Source organism: Pan troglodytes, chromosome 3 (genome assembly GCF_028858775.2).
Source record: "Pan troglodytes isolate AG18354 chromosome 3, NHGRI_mPanTro3-v2.0_pri, whole genome shotgun sequence".
Lineage (NCBI taxonomy): Eukaryota > Metazoa > Chordata > Mammalia > Primates > Hominidae > Pan > Pan troglodytes.
Window position 1 is genome coordinate 117,399,526 of NC_072401.2, and position 26,646 is coordinate 117,426,171.

Consider the following 26,646-nt stretch of genomic DNA (forward strand, 5'->3'; position numbering starts at 1 on the left):
CAGTGCCATGATCTCAGCTCACCGCAACTTCCACCTCCAGGTTCAAACGATTCTCCTACCTCAGCCTCCTGAGTAGCTGGGGTTGCAGGCATGTGCCACCACACCCGGCTAATTTTTTTTTGTATTTTTAGTAGAGACGGGGTTTCTCCATGTTGGTCAGGCTGGTCTCGAACTTCCGACCTCAGGTAATCTGCCCACCTCGGCCTCCCAAAGTGCTGGGATTACAGGCATGAGCTACCACGACCGGCCAATTCTCTTACTCTTCTAATCTCGCTTTGAATTCTGCTTCACATAAGACCAGGACTAACCCACTGGACAGCCCTTCTAAGGCAAGGCCAAGTGACTGTACTTCGCACTTTCTAAAGAATAATAGTGATTGTCAGGCCTCTTTGGTTTTGGATGCAAGATGTATTATTGCACTTGAGACTAATAGCTTGATGCACTTCACAGATTATGTAGAAGGATGCCATTTTTGAATGGAAAGAAGAGGAATAGATGGCTTTCTGGAAAGTCCTGACTGTCATATAGATGCTTACAAATATAACTTAACTACTACACAGATCTTGTGGTGCTAGATGAATCTGTGGTAGATAAGGTAGTCTTTGTTCTTTGTTTTTGTTTTTTTGGCTTTAGAGATATGGTCTCACTATGTCGCCAAAGCTGGAGTGCCGTGGCTATTCACAGGTGCAATCATCACAGCACAGTACAGCCTCAAACTCCTAGTCTCAAAGAATCCTCCCACCTCAGCCTCCCAAACAGCTGAGACTATAAGCACATGCAGCTGCACCTACTCAAAGCTGTCTTTCCCTCAACTGACACCTATAACCTCATAGAAGATACTTTATGGATCAACCGTTAGAAAAGAAAAAAATAAACCAAGTCTGATTCATGCATCATGTATTCATGTGTTCATGTATGGATCAATTCAATGTGTTTGTACAAGCTGAAAACCAAGTTCTAGTACACTAAACGTTCACACATTTGTGCCCCGAGAGGAATGCTGTCAGGGTAAATCCCCCCAGTGTGCAGCAATGGTCATCTACTTCACGTGGGTCAAGTTCTGCCTAAGGTTTGGTTACATATGGACTCCTACACTATGACAAATGTGGCTGGTTATTCAGGGGTCTGGAAGGAGTGAGATTTATAAATTTTTGACAACCAGATATGGAGGATAAGAAGAGGCATGAACATGGATCTATGAGAGAGTATTAAGTGACTGCTGTTCCTGAGTGTTAGATGTATCAGGAGTAGAGATAGTATAGAGCCATGCTATAATACTATCCCTCAAAATAATCAACTGGGACATATGTGACAATTGGATTATGTCAAACACCATCCCCCTAAAACATATTGTAAATAGTCTTTACTGGGACTCAAGCATATTTGCAATGTAGATTTGTTTTCTGATTCACAGTGTCTTTACTAGCACTGATATCTAAATGCCCACAGTCTCTGATTTACTGACATAAAATTGCACATGACATTGTCTCTGACCAAGTGATTCACTGTGTGGCCAAAAAGATGTGAAAATTGGTACGTGACAATGGGAAGTACTGGTTATACCACTTACTGAACTATCCACAATTTGCTAATCTTGCAGTCCAGGAAACTAGCCCCGTAATACTTCATATAAAGTGTCAATTTGGTGAGAAATCCTGTGAAGTTGGTGTACTGTCCATTAGGATGCAGTGTGTATTATAGACGAATGATATTTTGTGGTCAAAGGGAAAAACGCATGTATCCAGAAATTATTGGTGAGTGAACACTGCAGTGGGCCACTCACCATCACTCCCAATGTTTGTGCTTTCTGCTTTTGAAACTCAAAGTTCTATCAGTCCAGAGATCTTCATTCCAGTGAGGGAAGTTTCCACTCAAGTTATAGTAGGCATTTCACTAAACTTAAGCTCCTCTGCTGCTAGGTTATTTTGTTTTTCTCATGTCAGGAAGGCAGTAGGGAAAGAGGAACTATCTTGCTCATAGGGTAATTAACCTTGTTCATCATGAAGATGAATGGGGGCAACTGGTTTGTGCATTAGGGCCAATCATAGTATGCCGTGGCCCATTTCAGCTCTAAATAGGAAATTACAACAACCATGGCCTAAATAAAATTATGAAAACCAGTATATTATGCAACAAAGTAAGCCACTTAGACAAGAAGTGCTGGTTGAGGCAAGGGAAATCTAAAATGGGTGAAAGAGGGAGGAAAAAATAAATATAGCCTTGGCACCAACCATAACAGCAGGGCTTTTGTGTATCTCATTAACCTCTGCTTTTATATTTTTCCACTGAATTATGATGAATCACCACCTCGGAAAAAAAACAGAGTTTGGTTGGAATACACTTAATGTAAAACATAATGGGACGTCACCAGTGCAAGGGATTCCTGAAGAAGATATATGAAATTCTCAACCCAGGTCACTTCATCTCTGCTCTACTGTTGCTCTGCTTCTAATTGTGAGCACCTGTGACTCTCCTGGGGCCTGTCTTCAAGCTGCTTTTCCCTCATGCATAAACTGTTGCAGCTTCCTAGGAATTTACATCTTCCAGGTGTGGTCTTCAATAGATGACTGACTACTGTAGCAGTATAAAAGCTTATTTCCTTAGCTTGAGTATGAAAAAAAAAAACCACACACATATGGGTCTTAATTTACCTTCCAGACTTCCCCTGCAAAGTCAGGCTGAAGCTACACTCCATGGAACTTTGATTAAAATCACCCCCATGCTGGGCTTTGTCCCCTTGCCTATCCTGCTTTCTTCACTACCTTACTAGTTTCCTACTTGCACATAAATTCTTCTCAAGATGTGTTTCCAGCAACTGCACCCTAAGATTACTTCTTACAACGTGCACAATTATGGAGATACAATTTCGAACAAGACAAACGTGATCCTTCTCCTACTAGAGCTCATTTCATAATAGGTCTTAACAGTTAATTATGGATTTTAGTAATTTTAATGTAGGTCAGAAACAGCCAACTGCAGTGACTAATTACTGGGGCATTTTTAGATCAAATGATCAAAATCTGACAGTCTCATCTCTGTCTGTTCCTCTGCCACCAAGGTGCAGACTGTTGCTGTATTCACTTCTAGCACAAAGCAGTGAGTGTGAACTTGGAGCACCAAGACGTGTAGAGTCCCTTTTAAATAACTATTCTTTCATTCTTAGTGGAATGCACGTACTAATTCTCTGAAGATAAATTATAGTTACGCCCTACCCAGAAACACTTCACGGTCTCTCACCTAAGACCACTGGAGGCAGACTCTTATAATTTAGAAATTATATCCACATACAAGGAATATAACATATCAAATTAACTTATATCAAATTAACATAAATTTGATACGACAACAAGTAATCGCCAATCTAGTAAAAAACTGTAGACAATGACAGAAAAGTGACATTGCTTATCAACATGACGAAATGAAAAGACCAAGGAAACTCCATTACAACAAAATACCCTAACAGGGTGGGAAAACATACAGCAGGAAAAAAACAATTTGGAAAAGAAAACATAGCTATATCAATATAAAGTACTTATACCATTTTATTAGAACCAATAGAAGAATTACTGTGTAGTGCCACAAGAATGATTAAGCAAGCAATCAAGAAGATATTATATGAATAAACTTGTAAGTCTGAAAAAACATAGTCACAAAATGTATAAAGTGGAAAGATAACTATATAGTTAATCATGGTATAATTTCTTACCCAAAAAAGAAAATAAAACAAACTATATTTTACAACACACACACATACACACACAAATACACGCAGACACACACAAATCTAATTATTTCATTACAAAATGTGAAAACGAAACTTGAAATTATTTGAATAAAAATATTTAAACACTATATTCTTAATTTGAGGATATCAAATAAATTTTTAAGCAACACACAAACAGCAAACCTACATAGACAATACATTTAAGTTTAATATTATTTAAAATTACACATAATGATCTGTACATCATAAACAAATAGAACAGATGAAAATGTAGTTACAGATGGGGAGCTATAAGGGATTTGCTGACCCTGGGTATCCATGAGGGATTGGTTGTAGGACTCCCATAGATACCAAAATTCATGGATGTTCAAGTCCGTGATATAAAATGGCATCGTATTTGCATGAAACCTACACACATTCTCCCGTATATTTTAAATCAACTCTAGATCACTTATGATACTTAATACAATGTAGATGTTATGAAAATAGTTGTATCTTTTGGAGAATAATAATGAGAAAAAAGAAGTCTGTGCATGTTCTGTACAGACACAACCATCCATTAAAAAAATATTTTCTGGTCGTTGGGAAAGCCTGAGTCCTGTCCTCTCGCTCTCCTCCCGGAACAGCATGAGCTTCACCACTCGCTCCACCTTCTCCACCAACTACTGGTCCCTGGGCTCTGTCCAGGCACCCAGCTAGGCGCCGGTCAGCAGAGCGGCCAGCATCTATGCAGGCCCTAGGGGCTCTGGTTCCCAGATCTCCGTGTCCCGCTCCACCAGCTTCCAGGGCGGCGGTCCTGACGGCGGGGATGGCCGGGGGTCTGGCAGGAGTGGGAGGCGTCCAGAACGAGAAGGAGACCATGCAAAGCCTGAACGATTGCCTGGCCTCCTACCTGGACAGAGCAAGGAGCCTGGAGACCGTGAACTGGAAGCTGGAGAGCAAAATCCAGGAGCACCTGGAGAACAAGGGACCGCAGGTCAGAGACTGGAGCCATTACCTCAAGACCATCGAAGACCTGAGGGCTCAGATCTTCGCAAATACCGTGGACAATCCCCGCATCGTTTTGCAGATTGACAATGCCCATCTTGCTGGTGATGACTTTAGAGTCAAGTATGAGACAGAGCTGGCCATGCACCAGTCTGTAGAGAGCAACATACATGGGCTCCGCAAGGTCACTGATGACACAAATGTCACTCAGCTGCAGCTGGAGACAGAGATCGAGCCTCTCAAGGAGGAGCTGCTCTTCATGAAGAAGAAGCACGAAGAGGAAGTAAAAGGTCTACAAGCCCAGATTGCCAGCTCTGGGTTGACCATGGAGGTAGATGCCCCCAAATCTCACGACATCGGGACCAATATGATGAGCTGGCTCGGAAGAGCCGAGAGGAGCTGGACAAGTACTGGTCTCAGTAGATTGAGGAGAGCACCACAGTGGTCACCACGCAGTCTGTCGAGGTTGGAGCTGCTGAGATGATGCTCATGGAGCTGAGAGGTACGGTCCAGTCCTTGGAGACTGACCTGGACTCCATGAGAAATCTGAAGGCCAGCTTGGAGAACAGCCTGAGGGAGCTGGAGGCCCGCTACACCCTGCAGATGGAGCAGCTCAACGGGATCCTGCTGCACCTGGAGTCAGAGCTGGCACAGACCCAGGCAGAGAGACTGCGCCAGGCCCAGGAGTAAGAGGCCCTGCTGAACATCAAGCTCAAGCTGGAGGCTGAGATCACCAGCTACCGCTGCCCACTGGAAGATGGCGAGGACTTCAATCTTGGTGATGCCCTGCACAGCAGCAACTCCATGCAAACAATCCAAAAGACCACCACCTGCCAGATAGTGAATGGTAAAGTGGTGTCTGAGACCAACGACATCAAAGTTCTGAGACATTAAGCCAGCAGGAGCAGGGTACCCTTTGTGGAGCAAGATGCCAGTGAAAAGTTCAGAGGAAAAAAAATTTCTGTCTGCTGTCGGTTGAATCTGGGAATGTAGGAGATGAATGTAGAAGATAACTATCACTGACAGAGAGGGCTGATTATATTTCCAAAGCCTGTGCAAATAACACAAAGAAACTCATTAGACCAATAAAAGGTTAAAAGCGGTGGCGGGCGCCTGTAGTCCCAGCCACTCGGGAGGCTGAGGCAGGAGAATGGCATGAACCCGGGAGGCGGAAGTTGCAGTGAGCCGAGATAGCGACACTGCAGTCTGGCCTGAGCGAAAGAGCAAGACTCTGTCTCAAAAAAAAAAAAAAAAAACCACAAAAAACAAAAAAAACAAAAATGTGCCTAATATGCTGAGACACTTAGCAGAAGAGAAAAAGAGAGGGCTATATATCTATATCTATATACATATATATATGTATACATATATATAAAAGAAGTTTTTCTTCCTAGGAATTATGTGAACAAATATGCAAATGTACTCAACATATCATTATAACCATTAGATTGGCAAAAGTTAAAGTGTGAGCAAATTACACTTTGATAGTGATATGCAGAAATGAGAATTCTCATATACCCACTGTAGACAACAACTGTGCACTATTAACAAATCTATAAGTTGTACCAACCTTATCACATATGTACAAGAGAAAAAGACCTGTGCATATTTTCTTTACCCATTGTTTATAACAGTTACGACCTGCAAAAGAATCATATTCATTGCCAGGAGAAGAGATAAATGATTAGTGTCTACGTCTACATTAAGAAATAACATGTATAGTCAGTCCCTAGGAAATTTCACAAAGATACATATATAAGAATATACATAGTATTATTTTATAATAGCAAAAATTTAGGCCCTATATATATGTTTTTAATAGAATGTTTTAAATTTATAATTGATGCATAAAAATTATCCATATTTGTGGGGTACAATGTGATGTTTTAATGCATGTATGCATAGTATAAAAATCAAATCAGGGTAATTGCAACATCTATTTTAAACATTTAACATTTTCTTGTTGTGACAACATTCAAATTCTTTTCTAGCCATCTTCTTGAAATATACGATAATAAACCATTATTTGCTATAGTCACCCTACTTTATAATAGAACAAAAAAAGTTATTTTTCCTGTCAAACAGTAGCTTTGTAGCCAATGACCAACCTCTTCCAATCCCCCTATCCCCACTACACTCCCCAGCTTCTGGTAACCACTCCAATTTCACTACTTCTATGAAATTGACTTTCTGAGGTTCCACATATGAGTCAGATCATGCTGTATTTGTCTTTCTGTGCTTGGCTTATCCCACTTAGCATAACGTCCTCTAGGTTCATCCATGTTGCTGCAAATGACAGGATTTTATTCTGTCTTATGATTGAATAGTATTCCATTATATATGTGTGTATTCCATTATGTGTATACATACACACACACACATGTATACACACATATATATACACATATATACACATATATATACATATACATATATAACAAATACACATACACACATAAACATATGTCACACTTTTTGATCTATTCATTGTTAGATGGGCATTTAGGTTGACACTGTATGTTGGCTATTGTAAATAGCACTGCAATAAACATGAGTATTCAGACATCTCTTTGAAATTGCAATTTGCTTTGCTTTGGATGTATACCCAGTAACGAAATTGCTGAATAATATGGGAATTCTATTTTTAATTTTTTGAGGAACCTCCATATTATTTTCCATAGTGGCTGTACTAATTTTTATTCCCACCAGCAGTATGTAAGAGTTTCCTTTTCTCTGCATCCTTGACAGCATTTATTATTTTTTAATTTTTGACAATATCCCTTCTAACCTGGAGCGGGTAATGCCTCATTGTGGTTTTAATTTGCATTTCTATAATGATTAGGGGTGTTGAACATTTTTTCATATGTTGAACATGTGTTTCAAATGTTGAACATTTCTGCTGGCCATTTGTATGTCTCCTTTTGAGAAATGTCTACTTAGGTCTTTTAGTCATTTTTAATTTGAATTATTTATGTTTTTTATATCGATTTGTTTGAGTTTCTTATGTAGTATAAATATTAACACTTTTTCAGATGCGTAATTCGCATATACTTTCTCTCATTTTATAGGTTTTCTCTTCACTTTTTTATTATTTTCTTTGCTGTACAGAAAAAAAAGAAACATTCAGGACAATATTCCTGATGAACAAATCCTTAACAAAACACTAGCAAACAAAATTCAACAACACATTAAAAAGATTATACACCATGATCACATGAGATTTATTCCACAGATGCAAGAATTGTTCACCATATGCAAATCAATAAATGTGATATATTAACAAAATTACTCACAAAAAATTATATGATCATTTCAGTAGATGCTGAAAAAACATTCAATACAATTTTAAATCCCTTCATGGTAAAAACCTTAAACAAACTGAATCTAAAAGAAACATACTTTCACACAATAAAGGCCATATATGACAAACCTACAACTAACATCATACCAAACAGGTAAAAGTTGAAATCTTATCTTCTGAGATCTGAAAGAAGACAAGAATGCCAACTTGTATTCAACATAGTACTGGAAGTTCTAGCCAGAGCAATAATAGGTGAGGAAAAAAAAAAAAGGACACCCAAATTGGAAAAGAGGGAATTGAATTGTTCTTGTTTGCCAATGACATGATTATACATAGGAAAACATTAAAGACTCCACCAGAAATTTGGTAGAAGTAATTAATAAACTTAGTAAAGTTTCAGGATACAAAATCAAGATACAAAAATCAATAGCATTTCTATATGTTGATAGCAAACTGTCTGTAAAATCAGTCAAGAAAGCAATTTTATTCACAATAGCTATGAAAAAAAAAAAGACCTAGAAGTAGATTTCACTAAGGAGATGAAAAGACCTATGCAATGAAGACTGTAAAGCATTGACAAAAGAAATTGAAGAGAGCACAAATAAATGAAAAGACATCTTGTGTTCAAGGATTGGAAGAATTAATTTGTTAATATTGTTAAAATGTCCATACTACTCAAAGCAATCTACAGATTCAATGTAATCCCTATCAAAATACCAATGACATTATTCCCACAAAGAAAAAACATCTTTAAACGTATGTGGAAAGGCAAAAGACCCTAGATAAACAAACGAATCCTGAGCAAAAATAACAAAGCTGGAGGTATCATGACACTCCCTGACTCCAAAATATAGTAACCAAAATAGCATAAAACTGGGTATAGTAACTAAAATAGCATGGTCCTGGTGAAATAAAAAGCAAAACAGGCATATACATCAAAGGAACCAAGTAGGAAATACAGAAATAAATCTATGCATTTACAGCCCCCCAATTTTCGATAAACACACCAAGAACATACTCTGGGGAAAGGACAGTCTTTTCAATAAGTGGTGTCGGGGAAACTGGATATCCATGTGTAGAGCAATAAGACTAGACTCCTATCATTCATTGTATACAAAAATAAACTCCAATGTATTAAAGACTTAAATGTAAGACTCACAACTTACATGTAAGACTTAAATGTAAGACTCACAACTATGAAATTACTAGAAGAAAACAAAAAGGAAATGCTTCATCAAATTGGACTGCATAATGATTTTTTTTAGATAGGACCTCAGAGGCACAGTCAACAAAAGTAAAAATAGTCCAACTTATATATTTCTTAGTGCTCTTCTCAGGGCATTGCGTGTGTTAATAAGTCTTCACAAAAACACTTTGTGGTAGTTTTAGACAGTGTCCCACATTTACCAAAAGGGAACTAAGGCACAAAGTCACTCAGAATACTGCCAAAAGCTGTTCATCAAATGAAAATAGAGTTGAACCATAAACCCAGTCACCATGGCTGTAGAACCCATCATTTTAACCATGATGATAAAAATTCATTGTGAGTATGAGAATTAAACAGTGATATATTTATGCAAGAGCACACTGTATATATAGTATTTGAAATAATTAAAATTATATTACATGTATTAACCTTGATTAACCTCAAAAGGTTTATGTGAGGCAAAAAAAAATGTGGTAGAAAGTCAGCTATAGAATATAAAACATGTATGTACACAAGTTAAAAATATGCAAAAACAAAACCATGTAATCTGTAAATATGTACATATTTTTAAAAGAAAATGACATGCAGGTGATAAGCAATACATTGAGGGTGGTTGTGATTCTGAAGTGGTATTGGGACTAGAGAATACAATTAGGAAGAGGTACATAAGGAGTTTAATAAAATTATTACTTTTTAGATAAAGAAAGAAGCACTGTCTCATGCATTAAAAATGGCTGTAAAAAAGAAAGAAGCACTGTAGAAGAGAAAGCATATTTGTCATTTATGTGCATATTGGGAATTTTTGATAATTCACTGACTCAGAATGCCGTAATGCGAAAAAGTGAGAGGAAACATTTTCAACTCATTAAAGGAAAGTTGAAAGGCTTCCAGGTGTTGTGTTTAGATTGGGAGCACTGGACATCAACCTGTCCTCTCACAGCTGAGCTCTTCTGAGAATGAGATGCTCTCACATGTTTCCACAGAAACTTAAAGCCAAGAACATTCTTCAAACAATTTCAATTAAAACAGTCTATATAGATCAACAACATTAGAAGATGAATAAGGAAAAAGATGTAAGGCTTATGATATAAGAAAAAAATAATGCACAATTCTTAGAGCTCAGAAAATCAGCATACTTCTTTAATAAACTTCCATCAGCAGGTAGAATAAAATTTGAGAAAACTGTCACATGTAAAGATGTATTACAAGTGAGACATTCATGGAAAATATCATAAAGCAATAAAGTGAGAAAAGGATCAAATAAAAGGCCACCACGATGTGATAATGAGCCACCAGTATTAAAATTAAGTGAAAGCTATTCTCTTAATAGCTCTCCTTAAGAGGAAGTAGTTATTGATGTGATACAACAGCATTTAAATGTGCATGCATAAAAAGTAACTCAAAGGTTTTCCACTAGAAGATATTGCAGTGGAACGAATTGTACTGCATGAACTTCCTGAAACAAAATTGTGAGAACAAAAACACTAAATAGAGATAGCCCAATTTATAATAGAATTAGAGAGTTCTAAGTTTCTAACATAGATGATACTTTATTTTTAACAATATGAACTTGCAGTAGGATAGAGAATAATCAGAATATAAAAATCAACTATGGATAGAAATGACTTGAACAATATAAACTAGTAATAAGAATGAGGATCTGTCATAAGTAAGCCTTACACACACACACACACACGAGAAAACTAGATAGAAATTTGTATATCTCATAAAAAATGTCTCAATGTAGTTAGATGTAGATAGTATAAGGTTGGCAATCTGAAGTGTTAGGCCCTTGGGCTTTTTTTACTAACTGGTTTACTTAATGTAGCATATGCTTTCCACTGAATTCATGATACCTTGACTCATAGTCCAAGGAGACTGAAGCTCTAGTCATCATGTCTACATTTCAGCTGTGCAAGCTCAAGAAATCTATCTAAAAGTATCACCTAATATTTCTGCTGACATCTCATTTATTATAACTTAGTCATATGACCAAAGACCAGGTCTGTTACTGTCTGTAAAAAAACATCTTGGTATCACAGGCAACTGTTTTTTTTTGTTTTGTTTTGTTTTGTTTTTGAGTCGGAGTCTTGCTCTGTCACTCAGGCTGGAGTTTAGTGGCACAAGCTTCGCTCGCTGCAAGCTCCACCTCCCGGGTTCATGCCATTCTCCTGCCTCAGCCTCCCAAGTAACTGGGACTACAGGTGCCCACCACCATGCCCAGCTAATTTGATGGCTAATAAGTAAAATACAGGAAATTTTCTCTGAAGAAAAATGAAGGTCAGGTGCTTGGAGTGTACCACAGAGATGGCATCAAATGTCTCAGTGATGATAGGTGCAGATCTGTCCATTTTACTATCATTTCAAATGGTATATATTTTTATACTTGAGACATATATAAATAATATTAACTTTTATAAATCAATTTTAAAAGGTTAGCACAGTGGTGCATGCACCTGTAGTCCCAGTTGCTTGACAGGCTGAGAAGAGAGCATCCCTTGTGCCCTAGGGTTTGAGTAGTTTGAGACTACCCTAGGCAACATTGTGAGGACGCCCCTATCTCAATAATAATAATAATAATAAACCATTAAAAAGTTGAAAATGCATTTAGTACACCGAACCTACCAAACATCATAGCTTAACATAGACTACCATTAATGTGTTCAGAACATTTACATTAGTCTGCAGTTGGGCAGAATTACCTAACACAAAGCCTTTTTTATAATAAAGTGTTAAATATCTCATGTAATGTATTGAATACTGTAATGTAAATGGAAAAACAGAATGGTTGTGTGGGTACCATGGTAAAGCAAAAAATTGTAAATCAAACCATTGTAAGTCAAGGATTGGCTGTAGAGACACATACACATACACTATGTACTGCTACCAACTTTTCCTTCAAGACTGAGACTACTTTCATCAGCTTCATGGGCAGACTAAGGATGTATCTGACTGTCTCAGTTGAGTGTCACTCTGTACAGTTGCTTCACACAAGGTCATGTCCTCCTCCCTCTGAAGAGAGGCCATGTTTAATGTCTCATCTACGTGGGGGTAAGAAGAATGGTATAAAGATCTAACCCCTGCACCTAAAGCCATTAAAGCTCTGTTGAAACTTTTGTTGTAACTGAATTCAACTCTTCCCCGCTCCCAATCTGACTTCCTTCTCTTCCTCCAAAGATTATTCCTCACGGCACTCCCCAATACATTTTTCCTAAATGCAATTACCCATTTCAGAGTCAATCTTCCAGAAAACCACCTAAGAAAAAGAGGCTTAGGCCAGGTGCAGAAGCTCACGCTTGTAATCCCAGCACTTTGGGAGGCTGAGGTGGGCGTATCACGAGGTCAAGAGATTAAGACCATCCTGGCCAACATGGTGAAACCCTGTCTCTACTAAAAATACAAAAATTAGCTGGGCGTTGTGGCACATGCCTGTAGTCCCAGCTACTCGGGAAGTTGAGATAGGATAATCGCTTGAACCTGGGATGCAGAGGTTGCAGTGAGCTGAGATCGTGCCACTGCACTCAAGCCTGGGCAACAAGCGAGACTCCATCTAAAAAAAAGAAAAAAGAAAAAGAGGTCTAATAACTGTGAGTTCACAAAAAATTAATCAATTATTAGATAATAGATTGCATAAAAATTGGAAGTGTTTAATGACAAACCATTGATGAACACACTTGTAAAAAAAAAGCCATTTTTTTGTTTTTGTAATAATACATGAGCACTACTTAATTTTGCAAATGCTTCCCTATTTAAGATTTTTAGAGGAACCAAGAAATATCTAACGTATTTCAAACCGCTGTATAAATTATATGTATCATAGATGAATTATTAATTCCCAAAGTGTTAAAATGCAAGACAGTTTGCAGGGAAGAAGGGATGCTAAATAAATCAATGGTGATTTTAATAAACTAGAATCTTTTAGGTACTAAATCTGTCTGCATCTGATCTGAATTGCAATTACCTGTCAAAAATTCATCCATCATCACAAGCTCCAAACAAAGTTTCTTGGCAGCAGATGTTTGAGAAAAGCTATTTTGTGTGGCAAATTTTTCTTGTGGCTTACAACATCCTCAGAAACGAAAAAAATTTCTGGAAACAATTGTGTACAACTCAGCAATAACCTGTTAGGTATAAAAAGTCATGGTTTACTTAGTTTATGTAATTTATAAATACATGCCCTATACAAAAAACATTCATTCATAAATAAATGGTTTGACTTCCATTGTTTCTAACATGCATAAACTTTTATTTCAATATCTTACAGGAGTACATGGAAATGTATGTTGATAATAAATTTGAAGAAAACATTCTAATTTCTTAGTTTTTTCACTTTAAATTGGTTGTAAATAGTATTTAGATAAAATAAATTCAATATAGCAGTACTTTGTACTCTCTATTGATAACTTAGAAGGGTCCCAGAAGTAGCATCTACAACAATTTGATAAAAGCTGTAATTAGGGAGGGATATTATTGGTTAAAAAACAAACTATTTTTTTTAACCTTAACTCCTTCACATTTATCTTTTCACTGAAAATAATATTGCCAGTTTTTTAAGGTTTTGTTGCCAGAAAGTGCATTTCTAATTTGACTTTTAACTAAAAGTTGTTTATAAGTAAGTATACTGTCTGGAGCACATTTTCTAATTAATGGTTTATTGATTCACTTACACATTTAATGTATGAATGCTTTTTGTCCATTTTTTTACTCATAATGTGTTTACAAAATATTTATTATTTTGTGAGCAAAAACCGAGTATCTTTAAAATAAAACATGAAATAATACCTTGTGACTTAAATAAAAAAATTTTTTTCTATAGTTTTCTTAGATAAGTAAAATAAAACAATATACATAAATTTCCAAACAGATATGATAAAGTTGACTTCTTGACTTAAAATATCTGCTATTCAAAAATAGCAGATATATCATCAAGAAAGTGAATAGAAATGTCATCAAGAAAATGAATAGAAATGTCACAGATTGGGAGAAAATATCCATAAAACATATAAAAAGATCTCCTATAACTCAGTAATGAAAAGACAAAAATTTCCAATGAAAACATGGAAAAGTCTTTAAATAAAATTATCAAGGATTTACAAATATCCAAAAACATAAACATAAAAATTGCTTAACCTTATCACTATCATAACTTTAGTTATTTTGTACTAAAGTGAAGTGATAATTGAATGTAGCTAAAAATGGGCAATATACGGTTCCTTGTGATGACAGATCTATTCTGTATCTTACCTTTATCATATCAATATTCTAGATGTGGTATTATATTATTGTCCAGCATGTTCAATTAGAGGAAACTGGATAAAGATTATACAGAATCTCTTTGCATTTTTTTTCAAATTTCATGTGAATCTAAGATTATCTTGAAAGAATGTATAATTCAGAAGGTAAATAAAAAACTAGAAATAGATGAACAATTTGAATCTACTTAAGTAGCAAAAATGTCATAACAAAGCTTGAGCACAAATCAGTGAAGTAGGTAATAGAGAAATGAGACAAAATTAGCAAGGAAAAAAGGTAGTACCTTGAAAAGATCAATAATACTGAAAAACTTCTAACAACTTTGAGAAAGGCAAAGAAAGGAGATGTGAGACAAACAGGAATGTATGAACCACTCTATGACAAACAAATTTTACAACTTAAAAAATGTAAATTTAAGATAAAGCAGAAAATTTTTTATTTTTTAAAATTTTAGATTCAGGGGGTACACGTGGAAACATTTACATGAATATTACTTGTGTAATGGTGGGTATTGGGCTTCCTGTCCAGTCATCATCCACATATAAATATTGTATCCAATAGTAATTTTGGAAAGTTACCAATGTCTATTATCTGCATCTTTATGTCCATGTGTATCCACTGTTTAGCTCTCACTTATAAGTGAGAAAAAGTATATTTGATATGCTTCTGAGTTAGTTGACCTAGGATAATAACCTCCAGCTCCATTCATGTTGCTACTAACAACATGATTTTTTTTCCACTGTGGCTGCATAGTATTCCATGGTATATATATACCACATTTTATTTACCCAAGAAACCATTGGTGAAAACTTAGGTTGGTTCCATGACTTTGCTATTGTGAATAGTGCTGCAATAAACATCTAAGTGGAGGTGTCTTGTTTATATAATCCTTTCTTTTCCACTGGGTAGATTCCCAGTAGGCGGTTAGTGGGTCAAATGGTAGTTCTATTTTTAATTTTTTGAAATTTTTCCATTCGGTTTTCAGTAAGGTTTGAACTAATTTACATTCCTACCAATCATATCTAAGTGTTCTCTTTTCTCCATATCTAGCTAACATCTGTTGGTTTTTGACTTCTTAATAAAAGCCATTCTGATTTGTGTAAGATTATATTTCTGTGATTTTTAATGTGCATTTCTCAAAACGGAAAACTTCAAAACCCTACATTTGCTTAAAAAAAACTAAATTTATTATTTGTAAAATTTCTGCAAAGATCTACAAATCCAAATAGTTTTCCTGGTGGGTTACTAAGTAGATACATATGTATAAATAAAGTCTACGGAAAGGGGGGAACTTTGCTCCAGGAAAGGAAGGAACACATACACACTGTTTCCATGAAATCAGCATTAACTTGAAACAAACACTGAATAAAAGTATTGTAAATTATTTATAGATCAATGGCTTTCATAAATACAAATGCTTAACAAATTATAAATGAATCAAATTCAGTAATATTTAAACAGGATAATATGTTACATCTAAAAGCTATTTTCCCCAGGAACATTAATTTATGTTAACATGCACAAATTTCTTAAAGTATTTCACTATAGTAATAAAATTTAAAAATAATATAATTATCTCAATAAATAAAGATAAATTTGTCATAATTTAAAACCCATTCATGATGAATATCCTGAGCAAGTTAGAAAGAAAATCAATGTCTTCAATTCAATAAAGTGTATCTATTAAAAACCTACAGTATTATCCTGAAATATTAAATATTTCCCCTAACGTAGTGATGAAGTCAGTCACATAGGCACCTAGAATTTTTTTCAACAATGCGCTAGAGAAATTATCCATTGCATTAAAGCAAGAAAAATAAATTAAAGGCATCTATATCAGAAGGGAAGCAGTAAAACTTTATTTTCACAGATGAAATGACTGTTTACATAGAAAATCCTAAAGAATCTACAAGATGAATATAAAAAGTAATTAGAGAATCTAGAAATGTTCCAGGTAAAAAGTCAAGTCAATACAAAAAATGTATTTCATTTTTTATGCAAGCTTTAAACAATTTAAACAAAGATGTTAAAAAATATCTTATAATAGTATCAGAAAGCATAAGATAAATAGGAGTACATTTCACAAAATATTTCCAAGATTGTTAAAACTGTGCAGCATTGCTGAGAGAAAATAATGAAGACCTAAATAAATGGAGAATAATCACATGTGTATGAATTGAACCCTCAATGCATTTAAGTTATTCATTGTCTCCCAAATAAAAATTGCTTTTTAACATAGAATATCTTTCTTATAGAAAGTAATGATCTTCTTATATTTATATTTAAAAAGCAAAAGTTCTGGAACTGCTGAAAAAAGCTTGAAAAATTAAATTGAAGCATTTAAAGTTGATCTAAAGTTGACTTTACATCAAGATTCTGCAAAACTACATAGTCAAGAGAGTGCTATGTTTTTATTATAACTAAAAATTGTTAGTGGAAGAGTTTCAGAAGTAAAACGGCAAACACAGGGGCAATTGATTTTGACAAAGATGCCAAAGTAATTCCATAGACAAATCAAATAATTTTTAATTTTGCTGGAACAACTTGATTTCTATATGGAAAAAACTGACCAACTTTTTACACCACACACACATATTAGAAAAGTATTATAAACTTAAAATTAGAATTTAAAATGTTACAGCTTCTGAAAGAATACAGAAAATGTATTCGATGCCTCCGTGTAGGCAACAATTTCTGAATCTAAATCCAAAAAGCGACAACATCAAAATTATAAATTGCATCTCATGAAAATAAAGACATTATATGGACTCTCATTCATTGTTGGTGGTAATGCAAAATGGTGCAATCACTTTGTAAGACAATTTGGCCATTTTTTTTTCTTTTTTCTTTTTCTTTTTTTTTTTTTTGAGATGGAGTCTTGCTCTGTCGCCCAGGCTGGAGTTCAGGGGTGCAATCTCGGCTCACTGCAACCTCCGCCTCTGGGGTTCAAGTGATTCTCCTGCCTCAGCCTCCAAAGTAGCTGGGATTACAGGCATGCACCACCATGCCCAGCTAATTTTTGTATTTTTAGTAGAGACGTCAGCCTGGTCTCGAACTCCTGACCTTGTGATCTGCCCACCTCAGACTCCCAAAGTGCTGGGATTACAGGCATGAGCTATTGCACCTGGCCTAATTTGGCCATTTCTTATGAAACTAAACATACTCTTACCACACAGGCCACCAAACATGGTCTTTGGTATTTACCTATGAACAAGATTGTATTTAGCCTTACAGAGAGTTTATTCATAATTGCCCAAACTTGGAATGCATCAAGATGTCCTTCAATAGGTGAATGGATAAATACACTGTGCTATACTCATACAATTAAATATTATTTAGTGTAAATAAATTAACTATCGAAACACTAAAATACATGGGGGGATCTTAAATGCCTATTGTTAAGTGAAAGGAACCAATTTGACTACATACTGCATGATTCCACTATATGACATTCTGGAAAAGGCAAAACTATGGAGACAATAAAAGTTGGGGGCCGAGGGAGAGATGTATAGTTGAATAGGTGGCACACAGAAAATTTTTAGAGCAGTGAAACTATTGTGTGTAATTTTATTTTTTATTCATGTATTTATCTTTTTTTTGGCAACAAGGTCTCACTCTGTTGCCCAGGCTGGAGTGCAGTGGCATGATCTCGGCTCACTGCAACATTTGTCCCTCAGGCTCAGGCGATCCTCCCACCTCAACCTCCCAAGGAGGTGGGACCACAGATTTGCACCACCATACCTAGCTAATTTTTGTATTTTTGGTAAAGAAGCGGTTTCACCGTGTTACCCAGGCTGGTCTCAAACTCCTGAGATCAAGCTATCTGCTCACGTTGGCCTCTGAAAGTGCTGGGATTACAAGTATGAGCCACTGTGCCTGGCCAATTGTGTATGATATTCTAATGGTTGATACATGTCCTTATAAATGTGTCAAAACCCCTAGAATATATAACAAAAGAATGAATCTTAATGTAATAAACTATAGACTGGTTGATAATGAGGTGTCAGTGTTGGTTTGTGAAATGTAATAAATGTACCACAACGATGTGGGTATTGATGGTAGGGGAGGCTTTGTGTGTGGGTGGAAAGGAGATATGTGGAAACTAATTTCTCCTCCATTTTGCTTTGAACCAAAAACTGCTCTAAAAATTAAAGTCTATTAATTTTTTAAAAAATTTATTTTGAGACAAGGTCTCCCTCTTGTCACCCAAGCTGGAGTGCAGTGGCTTAATCTCTGCTCACTGCAACCTCCACCTCCTGGGTTCAAGCAATTCTCCTGCCTCAGCCTCCCAAGTAGCTGCAACTACAGACGTGCACGACTACACATGGCTAATTTTTGTATTTTTAGTAGAGACAGAGTTTCGCCTGTTGGCCAGGCTAGTCTCCAGCTACTGACCTCAGGTGATCCACCCACCTTGGCCTCCCAAAGTGCTGGGATTACAGGCATGAGCCATGGTGCCCAGTCTAACTCTTTTAAATTAACTTATTTTGGTTAAAATTTATCAAAACCACTACTAAGAAAATAAATATGGTAGACAAAACAAATGCTGAATATTTGTAAAGCACTTACTAATAAAAAACTTATGATCAGAAAACATAAATAACTTCTCCAATTCACGGCTAAGACAAGGAAAGCTCAAAATGAGCCTGCAATAACTTTTTCACTGCAGGTTGAGCTTCCTTATCCCAAAAACCTGAAATCCAAAACATTTCAAAATCCAAAGCTTTTGAATGCTGACATGGTGCCACAAGTGGAATATTCCACACTTAGCCACATGGGACCACTCGCAGTCCAAACACAATCTAAACTTTGTTTCATACACAAAATTATTTAAGACATTGTAAAACGCTACATTCAGGCTATGCATGTAAAGTGCATATAAAACATAAACAACTTTTTTGTTTAGACTTGGGTTCTGTCCCCAAGAAAGATATCTCATATATATATATATATATATATACACATATATATATATACACACACACACATATATATATTCAAATATTCCAAAATAAAAAAAATATAAAATCCAAAACACTTCTGATATCAATCATTTCAGATAGGAGATGTTCAATCTGTAGAAAATAAATACTCAAAACCCTTTATTAAGGTAGAATACTAATTGTAAAATCAGTAAGTGCAAAAACCAGTGGGTGAAAGGTGAGATGAGAAAGCATATTTTCATAGTTTCAAAATAGATTCCTTGATATTAGTTATCAATTATAAAGGGGCAAATAATTTTACTACAATGGGAAAACATTGAGAATACAACTTTAATCACATGACTAATGTTAGCATTATCTATAATAGGATAAACAAAATCACATTCTTTCAATGATGCACTAAGAAACCCAATTTTATGTTTGCCAAAGCATGTATAACCTAAATTTAAGCATAAAGAAATATGAGAAACACCAAAGTTGAGAAATATTTTATAAAATAACTGCCTAGCTCAGAAAAGATAAAGGCCAAGAAAGTGTCCCAGATTAAAGGAAATTGTCTATACACAAATGCAATGCATTATTTGAGGCTGGATCCTGGACTGAAAAAAAAAAGTATAGCTCTGTAATTTACTCTGAAACAGTTATATTTAAAATGTACTGCAGATTAGATAATAATATTGTATCAGTGATATGTTTTCTGAGTTTTTTACTGTACTGTGATTCATGCATTGAACATTTGGATTAATGTCCTTATTTGGTTAATAACAAATGCAAGTAATTAGGGACAAATGATGATGTTTCTAACTTATTCTCAAATGGCAATCTTCCCTTAGGATGTTAGTACCAGACTGTAAACATAACAGTGCAAACTAAAACCATACAAAGCAATCTTAAATCTCAATAAGAAAAATTAATATTCTGGGATCTTTAAGCATTATTGATTGAACATTAAAAACTATCTTATTCTTACTTATAAATGCATAGAAAAATTAAAAACAGTAAAATGCATATTTATGTTATACACCATAATTTATAGCAATACATACAATTAATTTAATTTATTCTTGTGTATAAAATATCAAAACTATCTTATTCTTACTTATAAATGTATAGAAAAATTAAAAGTAGTAAAATGTATATTTATGTTACACACCATGATTTTAAATATTAGCAATACATACAATTAATTTATTTTATTCATTTGTATAAAACTTATCAGGAGTAATTTGAACAGTGCTCATCTTTTCTCAATGTGAAATTTACATATAAGTGAGCACCATTTTTATAACTTAGTGAATTATTATTCTACTTCCTAAATTTGAATTTACTTCTAACATATTATCCCTTGCATTTTCAATATCATGAAGCATCTTTGAGAGATTTTTTTTTTTTTTGAGACAGAGTCTCACCCTGTTGCCCAGGTAGGAGTGCGATGGCCCCATCTTGGCTCACTGCAACCTCTGCCTCCCAGGTTCAAACGATTCTCCTTCCTCAGCCTCCCGAGTAGCTGGGATGAGAGGCGCCCACCACCATGCCCAGCTAATTTTTGTATTTTTAGTAGAGACAGGGTTTCACCATGTTGGCCAGGCTGGTCTCGAACTCCTGACCTCGTGATCCGCCTGCCTTGGTCTCCCAAAGTGCTGAGATTCCCTGCGTAAGCCACCACGCCCGGCCAAGAGTTTTTTTTTTTTAATGTGACTTTTTTTGCCAGTGTCAGTCTGGGACATCATCACCCTTTCTGTCACAACCACTGGTCTCATTTATGTTGATAAATTCGTCTTCACTAAATTCCTGTGGCTGCATATCTTGAATCTTGGTCGTCTATTTCTTCTAATTTCTATGGTTATCTGTTGTTTCTTCTGTTTCTTCATTTTTGTTCAATTGGAGTTTCATGCTAGCATTATCATTCTTCATTATTTGCTATACTTCCAGATTTGTTGGTCCATTCCTTCTTTCAATAATTCAGTTGTATAAAATGTCACATGGTTTTATCACTGGGAAACAAAAAACTGACACAACCCCACACACTTTTGTATCTGTGCATGAAATGAATAATGGATACACTGTAAAAAATCAGTGAAAGACTTTGAAAGAAGTGATATAGTTGGTCACTGATCATGATATGCTCCTGTTATTTACAAGGTGACGTATGGACTAAGGAGCTAGCAGCAAAGCTTATACTTGTGCAATTACTCGAAGTTAATATCCCACAGCAACTGAAATCTGAACTGCTTTGTTGGTTGACTGAAATTTAACTAAAACCAGGTAACTGAAATTCATTCTTAATAAAATTATACAAAGCCAGAGCCATCTGTGTTTGAGTGTGTGTCAATTTGCATATGTGTGTGTATGTACATGTGCATGCATACAAACATGTTTGTGTTGTGGACAGGAAGGAAGGAATAAAGAGAGAGAGAGCAAGCAAATAGAGAGCAAGCAAAATGTGAACAATTGCTAATCTGCGTTAACGTGTATATGGGACTTCCTTGTACTTTTCTTATAATTTCCATAAATTTCGAATTATATTCTAATAGAAAATTATGAAAAAGAAATAAAGACAGAAATTTAAATAGCAATTTCTTTTCTAAGAACATTATTAATATAATTGAATGTTTCTCAGATTACAGTTGAATATTAGGAATCATTTATATTTATCAGTTTTATAATCCATTTTTTACAAAACTGGTCTTAACCTCATTATCAGATACTGTACCTATTTCAGAGTATTTATGTAGATGAGACTTCTTGAAAATGGCACTTCTATCTCAGCTGCACCGTAATAAATGTGACTAAAAGGACTATTTAGGTGCAGGTGCTGTCTGTATATAAAGCCATTAGAGAATTTTTGTGGCATCCCTCTTGTTACTTGACATAATAGTAACATTCACAGAAAGGAAATATGGTTTGTGATCCTCACAACTTGAACCAAGATTAGACAAGATATGCCCCATATCTGGTATAAAGGCTAAATACTATGTTGCTTAGGAATGCCTGATTTATTGATGTTCTAGTTTCTCAAAACAGAACTCACAAATTAATTTGATTCAAGCAGTGATAGCTCAAACAATTAATATATACTGTGTCTGATCTAAGTGACTGCGTTTATTTTTATTGTGGAACATTTTGTTTTGACATACAGATGTGCTATATCCTGAAATTATTGTGCAAGATGAGCAATTATTCATTATCGTATCAAAAATCAGTGAAAAGTATTACAAGTTAAAGTTTTGGTAGAGATGCCAGATGCAATTAGAGATGATATTAGCAAAATGCTAGAATAACAAATCAATCTATGGCTCAAAATATAATTGTACTTGTCACTTAATGCTACCTGTCTTTTAAATTTCATTTATTTATATATTTTAGGAACAGAAATCTGACTATGTTGCCAAGTCTGGCCTCTAACTCCCAGGCTCAAGCAATTATCCGCTGCAGCCTCCCAAGTAGCTAAGAATGAATCACAGCACCCTGCCTTAATGCTGCCTTTCTAACCGGTAGAAGATTAGATAAGTAAGGGTTTTTTTATTTTACAAATAATTTTTAAGAAAGATTTGCTTCACAGCTTGATCATGCTTTTTATTTTTAATTTTATTTATTTTTTAATCCAGGTGTCCAGCTCTACAACCTGAGCTATCTATCAGATGCACTTTTTTTTTTTTAATAGAGATCTGGCAATAAGCCTGTTATAAATATTTTTTTAAATATGTCTTGATTTTAACTTATAGTTTTTATTTCATCTCCTGTTTTACATATTTGTTGTTGAAAACCATGAGCATTTTTGAATATCAATCATTGGAATTAACCTGAACCTACTATAAATTATAAATATCCCAATTATTTTATAAAAGTTTGAATTTGTCCCCCATTAGCTCTTCTCAATATGTTTTCCTTTATCATTTCATTTTGAAACTTGATTTTGGCATAAAAAGACAAAGACGAAAACAGGATTTATATAGAAAGAGAGCATATCTTCTTGTAAGAACTTAGGGAATTAGGTCTTTGCCATAGACACTATGGTCTCCTAACTATATCCCTAAACTTCTTGACTGATGCTTCTCCAGTGTAGGAGACACTACATAGATTATAACTAAATCCTGTTGCCCCAACAATATTTTGTTCCTCCCAGAAGAAAGCTGTCATTCCATGGCTGATTAAATGGAGAGCATTAATAAGACCAAGCCTCTTGCTGCTAACTGAGAATCCTTTGGAAACACCATCCCATCTCTACAGCTTTGGTAGGAATACCTGAGTCAATTGAGTCAATTATGACCACTCTGCGTTAAATTTCTCCCTCACCCAATCCTTCCTCCCTCAGGTGGTGTTCCTCAGGACATTTCGTAATTAAGGCACTTGTACACAAATTTCTTTTTGAGTCTGTTTTTTGAGAGGCACAAACTATGATGGACAAGGATAACATCCCTGAGAAACCATTTTGTTAGCATAATTATATTTTAATTTTTAAGAAAGATTTGCTTTATATTCTGACATTCCTTCGAAGCCTTTGACGTTTAACACGAATATTTAATTTTTTGTGCAACAAATATTACGGGTATGAGATACATCAGAACAATGTATCATAAAGGTTCAAGAAGCTATCTAACAGCAATGGTCCACAAACTTTATTGTTTCTCAGAAAAACATGTAAGGCTGGAAAAAAACAGGTTGTGGGGTTTTACCCCCAGAATTTTACAAGACAGACTTTAGTAGTTTCTTTTCTTCTTTTTTTTTTTTTTTTTTTTTTCTTGAGACTGAGTCTTGCTTTGTCTCCCAGGCGCCATCTCATCTCACTGCAACTTCCGCCTCCTGAGTTCAAGCGATTTTCCTGCCTCAGCCTCCCAAGTAGCTGGGAATACAGCCATATGCCACCATGCCAGGCTAATTTTTGTATTTTTAGTATAGATGGGGTTTCACCATGCTGGCCAGGTTGGTCTCGAACTCCTGGCCTCAGGTGATCCGCCCTCCTGGGCCTCCTAAAGTGCTGGGATTACAGGTGTGAGCCACCGTGCCAGGTCCCTTAGTACTTAAGTAATAAATGTCAGAAATTTTAATGATGTCACATGAGAAGTTTCATTTAATAAGAAATTTTGACAAATACAAAAATAGAGGATTGCTTTTTATTTTGATTCCATATAAGTAGTTTATTATCTTACCATACATAACTGTGTAACTATAATTATTTTACGTATACATACATATTTTATATATACATGCATACATATATGGATATACATAACTATATGATTAAAATGCCTCTCCTCATTATTACCATATCCCAGAATACTGCTGATTGCACTTGATAAATACAACTGTCAAAGAGACTGCAATTGGAGGACACGACTCTTAAATTTCAGGCCATGTTTTCTTTGGTGTTTTACAACAATTCCTGTTAAAAAGTTAAACCAATAGTGAGCAATCACAAATAATTTTAGAATTAAGTAATGAATTTAAAGAAAATAAATCAAGCTCTAAATATTTCACTGTATTTTATATAATTATGTGTTCTACAACCACAATACAAGCACCAAAGTGGTTATATTTAGAAAAACATGTAACAAAATATAGTAGCCACCTAGAAGGAAAAGTCACAAACAATAATTCAAATAAGTCTTGAGATTTTAATATTAACATGCCATGTTTGCGTGTTGAATATACTGAATGTGACAATAACAATCCTATCTGAACATAATCACAGCACAATATTTAATAAACTTATGTGTCATATTGGAATAGTAAACTCTAATCAGAGACCTAAAAGAAAGTGCAACGAAATAAAATATACAATGATATCTTAGGTATTGATCCACCATTAATCTGCAATGCTATATCACAGAATTAAGAAGCATCTAAAAAACAGTGTGAAGTCAAGCAGAAATATTTAACTGTAAAAGAATAGATAAATATGTAGACACTGAAATTTTAAAATGCATATCAGACAAAAATGTTATTGTTTTTCTCCCGAAAGTAAACAATACCTCACAATTTTTAACTATGGCATCTAGGTGTTACCAAGTAAATACATTAAAACTAGAATGAACCTAACATAAACTTTATAGATTTTAATTTGATGAAGTAACCTCTCTCCATTCATCAAGTAAGTCACACACTAGCATTACATATTAGTATAAAAACAAGTACATATTTAGTGGTAAATTGATAGAAAAATATTTACCTATGACAATAGCAAAATATTTATTGAAACTTAAAATTATAAATATAAGACTGTATATATAATCTCAAATTCTAAATGTTTCATTGTGTTTTATATAATTCTCTGTTCTACAAGTGCTAAATAGGTACTGAAATGCTTATACAGATGGGGACATATGACTACAGACAAGGACATATGGCTAAACATAGTAGCCACCTACCTGGGAAAGTTACAGACAAGAGCTCAGTTAAGCATGCATACATACACACACACATACATACACACACAAACCCCACTGGTTAATACTCAACAAACATACAGTAGTGATAACGAAGTATATGTTAAAAAAAAATACCCCACAATTAGCAAATCTATAGCATAAAATGTGAATGTGTGAGGACTTTATTTATGGAGGATTTGAAACAAGTCGTAATTCTATTTGTTTCCAAAAATAAATGCATGGATGGTGAAACTCATAAGGATAATTTAACTTGAAGAAGATGGATACCTAATACAAAGATGAAAGAGGTAAAAAAATACAAAAGTTTATACAAAACTAATTTTAGGAATTAAAATTCTATCCAAGTAGTATGCATTATAAAAATTATTAGAAAAGACCATGTATTCTAACAGCCTAACTGAAGTATTTTCATGCATTTTTATGTGACACGAAATTGTTATACTCTACATGCATTTTTGTTATATTGAATTGTTGCAAAAATTATCTTTAGTCACATACCCACAAAGCATTAATGTTCTGCAATCAAGACCATATATGACAAAGATCTAATTGACATAATTCCACTAAAATCATTGTAAATAGTTACTATTGGGAATCTTCATAGAATCAAATTACAAGAAAAAATAATTGTAAAATTATCTCAAAGCCACATTTTATCAAAGAGTGAAAAACTGTTTTCAAAACAAAATAGGGCAAAGGAACCACATTGCAATATGTTGACAAAATAATCCTTCTATAAAGACTATATATAACATCAGATAAAGACAATGTTACTATGTTTCTAGGAATACTTAGCCATAATTATCATAGGGAGATAGGGTTGCTGCTACATTACAGAGACA

The 26,646-nt window shown here is 34.8% G+C and overlaps 1 long non-coding RNA gene and 1 pseudogene across 1 annotated transcript in view; one reads left to right on the plus strand and one right to left on the minus strand.

Annotated features, from left to right (window-relative positions):
* Positions 1-4,351: 4,351 nt before the first annotated feature.
* LOC471287 (keratin, type I cytoskeletal 18-like) lies at positions 4,352-5,605 on the plus strand (annotated as a pseudogene).
* A 7,575-nt stretch (positions 5,606-13,180) lies between these two features.
* Positions 13,181-26,646, minus strand: part of LOC134807013 (uncharacterized) — a 346,197-nt gene continuing 332,731 nt past the window's right edge. The window contains exon 5 of the long non-coding RNA XR_010156677.1: positions 13,181-13,340. This is a non-coding gene — a long non-coding RNA (uncharacterized LOC134807013). The remainder of the gene's footprint in view (positions 13,341-26,646) is intronic.